The sequence below is a fragment of the Zingiber officinale genome, chromosome 7A, assembly GCF_018446385.1.
Source record: "Zingiber officinale cultivar Zhangliang chromosome 7A, Zo_v1.1, whole genome shotgun sequence".
Taxonomy (NCBI): domain Eukaryota; kingdom Viridiplantae; phylum Streptophyta; class Magnoliopsida; order Zingiberales; family Zingiberaceae; genus Zingiber; species Zingiber officinale.
In genome coordinates this window covers 75,871,026-75,884,169 of record NC_055998.1, presented here as the reverse complement: position 1 = coordinate 75,884,169, position 13,144 = coordinate 75,871,026, and the positions used below count along the sequence as shown (strand labels likewise).

At 34.7% G+C, this 13,144-nt stretch overlaps 2 long non-coding RNA genes across 2 annotated transcripts; both read left to right on the top strand.

The window, feature by feature from the left end:
* The first annotated feature begins 9,412 nt into the window (after nucleotides 1-9,412).
* Nucleotides 9,413-10,254, top strand: LOC122001453. The gene is made up of 3 exons (XR_006117374.1): nucleotides 9,413-9,523; nucleotides 9,593-9,667; nucleotides 10,129-10,254. It is a non-coding gene; the product is annotated as an uncharacterized LOC122001453 (long non-coding RNA).
* Nucleotides 10,255-11,565: 1,311 nt separating this feature from the next.
* Nucleotides 11,566-12,258, top strand: LOC122000190. Its single transcript, XR_006117012.1, has 3 exons — nucleotides 11,566-11,791; nucleotides 11,885-11,946; nucleotides 12,110-12,258. It is a non-coding gene; the product is annotated as an uncharacterized LOC122000190 (long non-coding RNA).
* Nucleotides 12,259-13,144: the final 886 nt, after the last annotated feature.

Genomic DNA, 13,144 nt, shown 5'->3' with positions numbered 1-13,144 from the left:
GTTACAACAGCTGTCACTAATGTCACGCTATCCCTTACTACCATCCAGGACTTTTTGGATGTACGGTCATCCACCTGTCCCTTTCAGTGCTATCCTCCCAGGGAGCTACCATTTGGAGATCCCTACTCGCATATTACTATTGATACGATTTATTCGTATTTTTTTAGGGGCGAGCGAGTACCCACTGTGACCCAGTTTAGGTCAGTTACCCTTCGAGTCCAGGACTACACCCTTTATAGGGTCTTAGTCTTTTGCATTCTACCACTGAGCACTCGCGACATCGCGATGATGCGCCCATTCCACTCTTTTCTCCTCTATGCCCTATGTCATAGGTTAGATATTGACATTAGCCTACATATCTTTTCCACCATTATCTACTCGGCTGGATACGTGACTAGCGAGCGAGTTCATATGCCCTACTGTCACATTTTGACAGCATATATGTCCTCTTTGGGCATTGATGTCACCAGAGGTGACATCCGCTATATGACCAAGTTTGACGTTATAGGAGCTAGAAACTTTTCCCTAGTTAGTATTCATATAGATGGTGAGGGTATCATGACTTGGCAGAGGGGGGGGGGGCACAGCACCAGCCTGACCCAGATGCCCAGCAAGAGGAGGCAGAGCAGGATGAGTTCCTACCCCAGCACCAGCTCGAGCCCCACGTCCCGCTCCTCGCACTCTAGCCGATCAAGTATCCGGACTAGAGAGAGCGATGTCGAGCCTCCAGCAGGAGTCCTCCGAGTTTCATCGAGACATACGGCGAGAGGTCTCCGACTTACGACAAGAGGTGCGACAGGAGGTCTCTGACTTACAATGAGATGTGCGGTAGGAGATCTCCGACTTGCGACGAAACATACGAGAGGATGACCGGACCCGACATACTGAGCTGTTGGCATTACTTCGTTCTCTGGGTTCTGGACCACCTCCTTCATCATCTCAGTAGTTATATTTGTTATATAACTCTGTTATGACACTGTTACAGATCTTATAGTACATCTTGATCTATTGATTGTCCCTTCAGATTTGATTGATTCTGCTTTAAATTAATAGACTAGGATTTTCAAAATTCAAAATTATTTTAAAAATGACTGTTTTAAATTCTAGGTTAAAATTGTTTTATCCTTTTTTAAAATTTTTTTCCTACTTTTAGAATTTCAAAACAATTTTAGCCTTAGACTAAAAAAATCCCCTAGAAATCATGTTCCCCTAGGACTGGTATTTGAGCATCTCACTAACACTCTAGGTTTACCTTGCTTGTGATTGACAAACATAGAAAGGGGTGAGATGTATAGGCTAATTGCCTGGACTTAAGATGCTTATGTCAGTGCATCAATATAAGTCTAGGCGTTAAATACCAAACATGCAGTGATCAAGTTAAGTTATTCAGTTTAGTCATCCGCTAATTGATTACAATGAACTTAACTTGACTAACCAAGTGAAAGCTGCTATCTTCTGATAGTCAGTAAGTACCTAATTGGTTAGACAGCTATTTTAGATGTCAGGTTTAGGGGGAGGATTAAATCAACACTTAGCACCAAAATTATTTTCTCCACCTTAAACAAAATACCTTTTCTAAAATTTCGATTCTCAATTTAAAATTTTTACAAACTCAATCAGTATTGAAAAGTAGATTTTCAAACTCAGTTTTAATCAGTTTTGAAAAGTAAATATCTTTTAAAACTCAGCTTTGAAATCTTTGATTTTTCAGGTTTGAAAAGTATTTCAACATTAAAACTTATGTTTGGAAATTTTCTTGATAAATCTAGTTTTGAAAACTTAGCCTTAAAATTTTGATTTTGAAAATTTATGTTTGAAAAATATTTCAAAACTGAAACGTATTTTGAAAATTTAAAACTTGATCTTAAAATTTGAAACTTATACACTTATACTTGAAAATTAGCTTTTCAAATTTCTGATTAGAAAATTCTTTTTGAGTTTGCAAATTCATCTTTGAAAATTAAATTAATTTTGCAAAAATTATATTTAAATTACTCAAAATATACTAACTCATCACTAAGTTATCTTGCTACAATTAGCTACTTTTGCAAAACTTAGCTATTTTCTAAAAGCTAAAAGCTAATGCTTTAAACAAGTCTTTAAAAGTTTAAACTCCCCCAAGTAACTTGACATCATTTCTTACATTTTAACTTTGTCTATATTCTATATTTTTGAGTGGTTGACTTATGTCCTTGTTTGATGAATGTCAAAGGGGGAGGGATAGGTGGTTAAGTTAGAGAAACAAAATGTCAAATTTAAAAACTAACTTAAACCTTAAAAATCATGCTGGCTTTTTTACTCGTATATTTTTCACCAACTTGACCAGGTTGTCATTCCATCAAAAAGAGGGAGATTGTTGGTGTGGTTAGCATTACCGGTCTAACTCATGTTTTGATGAATGATAAATCAGGTTAAGTTAGGTTTGTCGTGATCTAACACTCTGACCGAGTGTGCAGGCGAAGTCTAGACAGGTCGACGGGCTGACCGGATGTCTGTCACGAAGTCCAACCGGGTCGACGGGCTGACCAGACGCTTAGTGAGAAGTCCAGCTAGGTCGATGGGTTGATCGGATAGTTGTCGAGAAGTCCAAGTGGGTCGACGGGCTGACCGAACGGTTGGCGAGAAGTCCAGACGGGTCGAAGGGCTGACCGGACGTTTGGAAGGTGAGTGAAGGTAAGTCACTGGAAGGGAGTGACTGTGAGGATGCGTTCCCGGGAAGGGAACATTAGGCGTCGATCCAGCTTAGATCCATTTCGGATATCTAAGTCAAGATCGTTACTAGATTCCGGTCTCTGAAAGACGGAATCTAAGTTATACTTTTTATACTGAACTTATAAACTGCGCTGACACTTTGTTTTGCAGGATATACATTATCTATTTGCCTCGGACTAACTTTGTCTTACAGGAAAGATGGTCCCTGGAGAAAGGTGGTCCGGGCACCCGGAGGTCCGGGCGCCCGAGAGGCAATTTTCATCCTATCACGGCGTCACCACATGGAGCTCGCTGGTTGGACCTGCCACGTCTCACCAGGGCGCTCGGAAGGGATCCGGGGCGCCCCGAGCCTCATATAAAAGGAGGGTCAGGGGTGGAGCTCAAAATAACAACTGAAAAGAAGATCTTCTACTGCTTGCTCTGCTGCTCTGCACTCCTGCGACGCTAACGAAGTTCCGACAACACAATTCTCCTTTTTGATTTATTCCTTTGTCGGTATTTCTTTTTCATTAGCATTTCCTGTACGTAGTTTGTAATAAATTTTGAATTGCTAGTGATTGCCCACCGAAAGCACTCAAAGAGTGCGGGCCTTGGAGTAGGAGTCGACACAGGATTCGAACCAAGTAAAATTGGTCTGTGTTAACATTGCTTAATTTTTCCGCTGCGTTTAACTCTTATCGAAGAATTTTTCGTAATCGATATTCACCCCCCTCTATCGAAACATCACGATCCAACACTACCAACCATGTCAGAAAGAACCGGCGACTGCTACCGACCACGTGGTTGTCACATAGAAATGGTCGTAAACATCGTCGACCAAGCCGGGAGGATAGTCATAGGTGTTCTTGGCCTGCTAGCGCTAGAAACGATGCTAGAAAATCGGCAGTTGATTGTCGTAGTCGGCAACCATGCCACTGCATGGGGTGACATAAATGGCGTCGACATGCTCATGGGCGTGGCTTCGGTGGAAGAAGCGGGCGTTCTTCGGCGTTGGACAGAAGACGCCGGTTGTCGGGCCAAGGGCAATCAGTATCCGGTGCAAAAAGGATCAGCGACCGCCGTTGTAGGTCGGTGATTGACCTTTGTTGCTGACAACCACGTTTGTCATGGTTGTGTGGAGGCGGCGTGTGGCATAGCGAAAAAATAAAGGTCAAATAGTAATTTTGTTCGTCAACCTTACTGTTTGAGAAATTGTCTGATTATTTTATGTTAGATTAAGTTTGTGTTATTAAACTTACGTTTCAATTAATTGATGCATGTGAAATTAATTATAATTGGGATTATTAATTGCCTCAATTAATTGGGATGAGTTTAAACTTTTTGGTCGGACTTAAACTAGATCTGGTTCACTGAATCAGACTGATCATGTTGGTTTAATCAGACAATTTTGGCCCAATTTGACCTTGATTTAGTTCAAACCATTAGTTGGTTTAACTAAACTAATTAGATTTGTTCTAATATGCTAGACTTAATCAAATAGACATTGGTTTGATCAAAGGAACCTGAGTTTGATTAATAAGTTTGAGAGTGACTTAAATGGGCTTAGATTAACAAAACATAAGTAAGAAATCCTAGTCCAGTTAGATTAGTTCTAATGAGGACATTGGACAGAGCTCAGGATCTAGATTCCCAATCAACCGATCAAATGGATCAGTTGATTTAGACTCCTGAAAATCAAGAAGATTTATTTTTCTTGATTAATAATGTTGCTTCTATGCCTATATAAATTAAATTAAGCCGGTTTTGTACCGATTAGTTGGTTTTGTACTAACTTATTTAATTTTAATTTAAAAATGACACGGATGATTACCAGTCCTGGAAACTCGAATAAGAAGAGTTTTCAATCTTGGATAATTACAGGATCTGGATGTTGATTCGTTCACTGCTGGAGAATCCTAAGGTGGTAGCACACTAGATATGGAGGCTCTCCAAAGGGAGAACCCTATATGCATAGTTGTGTGTGGAGCCACTTCACCATGAGTTCCTAGAGGAAGATCTTGAAGAATTTGAGACGGATCCAGAGAAGGATCCTGAAAAATCTAAGAGGATTCTGAAGAAGTTTCGATGATAGATCAAATTGAAAATCTTGAAGTTGGTCTATCTGAGATTGTCTCAAATGAGTCCAGGTTGAAGGGGATTATGTTGGCTAGTACACTAGTGTCTGTCTTAGTGGGAGTGGTGTCAACCTATCTAGTTTGTAAGAGTTCTGTTATTATTACTATCTTTATGTATGAACAGTATTAGTTCATTTAGTTCATGTCTGTTTGTTATATGTTAACAATATGCGGCATGTTTATATGAATGATACTCTACATGATACATGAAAAATGATTAGTTCATTTTATTAAATGATTAGTTCATTTAATTAAAGAAATCATGATAGAATGATGATTAGTTCATTTGTTGGGATGTATATAATAGTATTGATGAATATTGATTTGATTGGACCGTACAAATGATGAGTGGAAACGTAATTATCACTTGATTTTGTAAACCAACTCAAATTAACAATGAGTCAATCATAAATTGCATGCATAGGAATTACATTGAATACTAAATGATCTTGTTTGAAATCTACGAAGATGAGCACTAGCTTCGATGAATGACGATGACCTCCGTGTTGGTTGCTACTCAGAAAACCTAGAGGTTCCACTGTACAAAAATTTTGTACAAAGGTCTGAACCTTTTCCTAGCTACCATGTGTTCTTTTAAATTAAATTTTGGATCGCCTGCGGAACTTAACACGTTTGATTCAAAACTTAATCTATTTGTTCTTTTAGGTTTTGACTTGGATCTCCTGCGAAACTTAACACGTTTGACCCAAATCACCTTAAGTTATTAATTCCATTAAATATTAATTTCCATAATTGGTTCCCAGTACTGACGTGGCGAGACACATGACCTTCTTGGATATGGGAGCAACCACCACCGACTAGACAAAACCTTTTATGGAAAGCTAATATTTAATTTCCTAAAATAACTTTAGGTTAACCGAAAGGAACAATCAAATCACAAGGAAAAGAAATAAACATAAGAACACTACATCGAAAATAAATTCGAAATACTAGAATCGTAAGCCTCTTGTATTTGGTATTATTTACAAAAATAACTAGTATGATGCGGAAAGGAAAAATTACTAGTTATACCTTCTAGAAAGACCTCTTGATCTTCTACCGTATTCCTCTTCTAACCTCGGACGTTGTGTGAGCAACGATCTTCCAAGATGAGAAACCACCAATGCACCTTCTTCTCCTCCTAGCTAGGTTCGGCCAAAACAAAAGAGCTTCACCAAGGATGAGAAAAAGAAAACACCAACCAAGCTCCAAGGGATGCAAGCTTTCTCTCCTTCTTCTTCTTCTTCTTCTCCAAATAGTATCCGGCCACCACAAGAACTCCAAGCAAGAGGAAGGATTCGGCCACCACAAAGAGGAAGAGAGGGAGAGAGGTTGGCCGGCCACAACACCAAGGAAAAGAGGGAGAGAATAATAGAGGTTGTAACCCATGAAGGCACCCCCACCCCTTCTTTTATATTCCTTGGCTTTGGCAAATAAGGAAATTTATTTATAATAAAATTTCCTTAACTTTCCTTGACAACAATTAATTAAGAAAAATTAAATAAAATTTCTTAATCAATTAATCATGGCTGGCCACCTCATGGAGAGCAAATAAGACAATTTTTAATCAACAATTAAAACTTCCTTATTTGTCTTTGGAAATTTTAAAAAATAAAATTTCCCTTTAAAATCCCTTCATGGTTGATAAAAGAAATTTCTATAATTTTAATTTTTCATCATGTGAATAATTTTCAAAGAAAAAATAAAATATCTTTCCAATCTACAAATAAGGAAAGAGATCTAATCTCTTTCTTTAATCTCACTACAAGAAAAAATGGCTTTCCTGACATTTTCTTCGTGACATTTATTTAAAAGTGTAGTTGATTTATATATGTCATGACATTGATTAAAAATAAAAAAAATTAATAAAATTAAAATCATATTAAGTATATTATTATGACACTTTTAATTAATGTCATGTAATATTTTTTACTCGCGCGCCAATTTTTTTCCTCACTCCCTCCAATAAAATTCTCACCCGTCGAACCTTTTTATGTTATTTTCTCGATTATTCCCGTTGACGTCTCTACCGATCCTCCCCCAACCCTCGACGTCTCTACCGATCATCCCCCAACCCTCGACGTCTCTGCCCGATCCTCCCCCAACCCTCGACATCCTTGTGCGCCATCTGCCTTGCCGTCTTCCCTGCCATCCGCCCCGCCGTCTGCCACACCGAAGCCTTCTTCTTTCCTCTTCTAGCGTCTCGTGATCAGAAGCCCTAGGTTGCAAGTGTCTATACGTCGTCTGCCCCGCCATCTTCCTCGTCGTTTGTGATGCCAAGGTTGAAGATTTCTCTGTTTGCAAGCCCTAGGTTGCAAGCCCTAGGTTGCAAGCTAAGTATTTATGTGCTCTGTTTCTTTTGAAGATTTTCTTGTTTCTTTGAAGATTTTCTTGTTTCTTTTGAAGATTTTCTTGTTTCTTTCTGTGATTTTTGGTGGTAAATAGGTTTCTTTGTTGTTGATTTTAGGTGATTTCTATTAATTTCTGTGAAACCACATCTTGCTTTGATACGTTCAGTTTGAAGGAAGTTTTAAGATTTATTTCAGTCTATCTACCTCTCTTCTCTTCTTTTGTTGACTTGATTTCTTTGTTATTTCTGTTGTATTGTTGAGCTGAGAAGGATTAATGATATTTATAAGAAGACATTAGTTAGTAAAATATCTAGGCTACAAAATTTATGGGATGTTGAGCTTTTGTATCTAGTGTATTTCTAGGCTACATTAGTATATTGCATCTCTGTTGAGCTCTTTGATATTTATAGGATATTGTATTTCTAGGATACATTCAGTGATATTGAGCTCTCTAATATTTATAAGAAGACATTGTATCTAGTAAAATATCTAGGCTACATTAGTGTATTGTTATATCTAGTGTATTTCTGTTATATTGTTGAGCTGAGAAGGAATAATGGACATTATATTATGATTTAAAACTCAAATTGTTTATATTTTGTTCAAACAATACTTATGTAGATTGTCAAAACATTCAAGGTGCATCAAATAACCAAATAGATGAAGCTTCAAATTAGTAACACAATGATGTACAAGGTATTAGATATAAAAATATATGAAACAAACTCCGAGAGTTTGTTGCATGTGTATATTACTTGTAAAATTACAACGGTGTGAATTTGACATTGGGATTCTCTTGTTTCATGGCTAGTCTTTCTTGTTGTAATAGTCACATTGCACGCAGTGGCTTGACATGGCCACTGCCTATCAATCTATTTAACATTTTAATCTATTAGATAATCTATTTGAACTCTATTAACAGCCTTTTTTTAAACCAATCAAGACTCAGTTCCCAAACAATCTATTAGATTATTATCACCACCACCACCAAGTAGTTACAGAGTATTGAGATGGCTGACACGAACTAATGATGTCATTCACTACTTTTCCTTGCTTTCCATCTGCTTATTCTTTTTTCGCCCTTCTCTTTGGATGAACAAAGGCTTTCTTCTTCATTTAATTAGAGAAAGCTTGTTCCTACCTAAAGTCTTTTAGTTTATTATTATTGGCGTGTGTTATAAGCAAGACCTACAAATTAAATTAAACAACAAATAACATATTTGTTTTATTCCATTCGAATTAGTAAATTATTTCCTTCTTAATCTTATAGTAAGGAAACAAAGATTCTTCAAAGATTCTTTATGTTAATACTTACAAATCTGATCCTAATTTTGTAAGTTTATTTTGCATGCTTAATGATTTTCATTCCCTTTTGTTCTACATTGGCAAGAGAGGTGGTGATTTATGGATTGATGGAATGGACAGTGGATACTTAATTTGGTTGGTTGATGAATTTCCCTATGACAAGTGGTATTACACTGGCCCTTGTTCCAGTGTTTATTAGGCTAAGTGGGTTGGATTATGGGCTAGAGACAATATGTTTTGTCAACTAGAGGTGGCGTGTGTGGTTGGGAGGGGAGTTATTATGCTCACTTTAGCTGCATATCAGGATGAGAGTCGAAACATCCATATTGTAGCTAACTTTAGCGCACCTGTGCTACAGGCTTTTATTTATATGATGCCGTGTTGGTTATTAGTTTATTTTAGTTAAACTTGGAAGTTGGAATACATAAGTCTGTGCCTTTTCTCTAAAGGCCTTAGTTGCCCTTCTATTTTCAATATGATTTCTCTGTGTTATATTTGAAAAGTTCAAGCTGTCCGGTACATCTAATATAGCAGATAATTCATTATTAATGTGGCTCAGACAATTTGGTCCTTAGATGGTTCTTGATCTTGTTAGTAATATATCATTCCTATTCATCCATCAGTTTGAGATTGCTTGTCTCTTATGACAAATTCACACAGTTGCAATTTTACAAGTAATATGCACATGCAACAAACTCCAGTAGTTTCAAAATATTATGTTTTGATATAATTTGGTGTAATGATTATTTGATTCTTTATTTATCTTATATAACTTGTCTTTGATAGGAATGACCCTTAAAAGTAAAAATAATGGGAAACCTCATTTTCAACTTCAAGACGGGGCAAATACTCAGCCACAGATTTTGATTGGCAATTACACAACTCTAAACTCTAAAAAAAAGGTAACATCTTATTTTATACATCAACACTCTATTATTTTCTTTTGTGTAATTCTTATATGACTTTTTCTTTTATTTTCTATACACTTTATTCAAGTCTATCATGCAAGGGAAATTGAGAACTTGGTAACTAGTAGAAAAGGTCAGAACTCTCTTTTTTATGATTTAAAACTCAGGTTGTTTATAATTTGTTCAAATAATACTTGTGCAGATTATCAAAACATTCAAGGTGCATCAAATAACCAAATAGATAAAACTTCAAATCAGCAATACAATGATGTACAAGGTATTAGATATAAAAATATTTTATTTGAATACTATGGATCAAATTACCAGAAATATTGATTTGCATCAATCTTTTTATACAGTTTTACCCTTCTATGCATCAATCTTTTTACACAGTTTTACCCTTCTGCATCAATTGATTTGCATCAATCTTTTATTACTAGCTCATGTGTTTTAAAATCTCAAAGTGTTTTTTAATGTCCCATCTCTAATCCGTGCTTTTATTACTAGCTCAAGTGCTTTAAAATTTATAAGTGTTTTTTAATGTCCCATCCCTAATCTGTGATTTTTTTTTTCTTTTTTGCACATTTTAATCAATATTGTACTATTCATTAGCTATTATGAGGCTTACTTATTTTAACATAACTTGCAATTTTCAGTATGAGGATTTACTTTAGAATATGCTTGATTATAATTTAAAACTCAAGTTGTTTATAATTTGTTCTAACAATACTTGTACAGATTGTCAAAACATTCAAGGTGCATCAAATAACCAAATAGATGAAGATTCAAATCAGAAAGACATTGAGTTACAAGCTTCAAATCATATTGTTGAAAATAATTTTATGGATGAAGAATTTGATCAAGGTAAATGTAATAAATTATTTTACTATATTTATTCAACCATTTATTTTTCTTTTTTTTTTATATGTAGACAGAGAAAGTGAATCTCCTGATGCTAAGAAGAAAATTAGAGGCCCTACATTTATGAAAGACATTTGGGGTTAATCGAGTACGCTGCCATGTATTAAGATCCAATGTGATGGTATGACACGTCCTATAGGATCCATCACGAGTTGAATTATTCCATGCTTGCTTCACTCATGCTAATGGAAGCCCCTCAGGCAACATTGTGGCAGAAAAATTGGCAAGTTACATTATAAACTTCAATTATATTACTTTCAAAGATATTTGTTTTCATCATGGCTATGTATAAATTATGACTTTTGATTTTTTGGTAAAGGCTATAATGAAAGAACTAGAAAATCAACTTCCTGAAGATGAGGATGATCAAGTTGGTCAAAATGACATATTTGCTCAAATCATTGGACCAGATAGACCAGGCTGAGTACATATGTTTGGTGATGGTGTTAACCCATCTGATTTATGGGGAGAAGTTCCAAGCCGTAGTACATGTAACAGAATAGTGATGGAGCAAAAGACAAAGTAAGAAAAAATGGATGAACAAGTTAGAAAGCAAGGCCAACACATTGCAATGTTAGAATCAAAGATTTACAATCAATCAAACCAAAACCTTGATTCAAATTAAAACAGTATACAACACACAACAACATCTAGTAGTCCATTACTTTATAATCCAGTTAGTTTATCTCTAAAGGTAAAGTCTTTATCTAGTTTTATTACTTTATTATTATATTGAGTTAGTACTTTGTTGATTCGGCATGGTCTTGGGGTTAAGAATATAAGTTAGATGCGTAAATGGTTTTTTGTTGTTTATTTTGATATTATTTATTATTTTATGAGCCATAATGAGTTGGAGTTTGCTTTCTTGTAAGCTACTGATGTGGTTTGCGTGAGATTATAATTATCTTGAGTTAGCCATTTATTAATTTCTTGTAAGCTATGTTTTTGTGTGAGATTTTTTAGGTCTTGTTCATTTTTTGCAAAAATTTCATTCTACTGCCAATTCACTTGTATTGATAAGTTAGAGTTTGCTTTCTTATAAGCTATATATGTTTTTGTGTGAAATTAAATTATCTTGAGTTAGTTAGTTATTGATTTCGTGTATGTGTATTGCTGCTTATTGTGAGAAGTTGAGAATTCAGTTAGATTGAGTAATAACGTATAATCTTATTTAGCATAATTGTTGTTGCTGATGGTATATCATATTTGTTTTCATCATAATCTTCTCTTTTTGCATTGTTAGATTGGATGTTCTGTCTCGATAAAAAGTCTATTTGGTTCGATGAAAATTGTGGCAAAAGGAGTTGTTCGTAGTATGGAACCAAATACTGAAGTTGGAAGATAGGTGTTGGGACCAAATTGGTGTGAAATACAAGTTCTAGTTGTCCTAGAATGGGAAGAAAGTTTGATTAGGTCATATGATCTTTTACAAAAGTTTGAGGATGTACTTGGAGGAATGATAGCTTGACCTTGTCATCTGGTATGATGTGCAATTTTTTAATTAACTACTATTTATTGTATATGTTCATCATGTTATGACACATTTTAAAACCAATATCAATTATATTTGTAGTTGACGGCTAATGAAGAAGACTTCTACTAGGTGCATTTGGAGTCTTGTGGCACAATAGTAAGGTAAATGTTAGTGTCTTTTAAAACCAATTATATTTGATGCTGTGGAGCTTTCCCGACTTATCATTTGATAAATATTCACAAGTTCGAATTAAATTTTAATTTCTTTAGTTTATGTTTTTTTAAGTTTATTTTTTTTACACAAATATATGAATTTTTATTGTAGGTGACAAGAATATTGGATTTTGTTTAAGATGTGATGGTTGAAGAATGAAGATGCACCACAAGTTTAGTTATGTTTTGCTTTAAGAGATTTAATTTTTTACTAGTTCTTAAACTAAATACATTGGGTACATTTGTAATTGATATATAGATATTTTTTGATGTGACAAATTTATTAGCCTTATGGATTGGAAAATTAATGACAATTATTGATTAGCACTTTAATTTCTATTTTAAAACTTTTTATGTGTATTTATGATAATATGTTATATGCGTGAATATTATGTCATGAAAATATTGAAAATGGATGACATATTTCATAATCTATGTCATTTTTATTATCACAATAGAATATCAAATCCATTAGAGACTTTTCAAAAAATTAACAATTAATGATAATTTTTAATGTCCTTATAGACTAATATAGAAGACATTCGTAAGTGTCATTACAAATTACATAATGAAGCATTTTAAATTAACCTTATAAACTATCATTAAGGACATTTTTTATTGTCACTATAAATAAAATACAAAACATTTATAGTTGTCATATTAAATGATTTTAAAGGACATATAAATTTGTCATCATTACTATAATAACAAGGCAGACATAAATGTCATTACAGATTTTATAGTGACATTTTTTTTGTCACTATAATAATTATTTATGACATTAATGGTGTGATTATTTTTATGCTATAGTGACATTAGGAAATGTCATGAGACTTTAGACGACATCACTATAGAGGACATTTTGACTTAATGTCACTATATCAAAAGTGTCAGTATAAGTAGTATATTATGACACTTTTAAATGTCATTAAAAGCATATATTCTTGTAGTGTCTTTTGTAGATCCTTTTAAAAGAGATATTTTAATTTTTAATTCTCTTTAATAAATTATATTTTCCACATAATAAAAATTAAAATTAAAACTCCTTTTAATTTAATGGGGGCCAGCCACCTAAGCTTGGGTTCAAGCTAGGGCCGGCCACCCATGAATTAAGGCTTGGCCGGCCCTAGCTTGAACCACAAGCTAG